The following is a 465-nucleotide window of genomic DNA, read 5'->3' as shown; positions in this document are numbered from 1 at the left end:
CTTTCTTCCAGTGAGTATGTTTGGCCCCTTTGCCAAAGATAAGGTGACTGTGTTTGTAGGGGCTTCAGCATCTTCTAATCTATCCCTTTGATTTTCACGTCTATTTTGATGCCAGTACCATGCTGATTTTATCACAGTAGCCTTGTAGTATAATTTCAAGTCAGGAATTATTATGCCTCCTGCATTGTCTTTATTGCCCACAATTGCCTTTTCTATTCTAGGTCTTTTACGGTTCCAGATAAACTTTAGGTATGATTTCTCTATGTCTGTGGGGTATGTCGGTGGTAGTCTGATAGGGATTACATTAAATCTGTAAAGCAATTTTCGGAGTATGGCCATCTTCACTATGTTGCTTCTTCCTATCCAGGAGCATGGGATATCTTTCCATTTTCTGAAATCCTCTATGATCTCTTTTTGCAGAGTACTGTAATTTTCCTTGAAAAGATCTTTGACTTCTTTAGTTAG

This window comes from Octodon degus, unplaced genomic scaffold (assembly GCF_000260255.1).
Source record: "Octodon degus isolate 3935 unplaced genomic scaffold, OctDeg1.0 scaffold00230, whole genome shotgun sequence".
Classification (NCBI taxonomy): domain Eukaryota; kingdom Metazoa; phylum Chordata; class Mammalia; order Rodentia; family Octodontidae; genus Octodon; species Octodon degus.
This window is presented reverse-complemented; position numbering follows the sequence as displayed.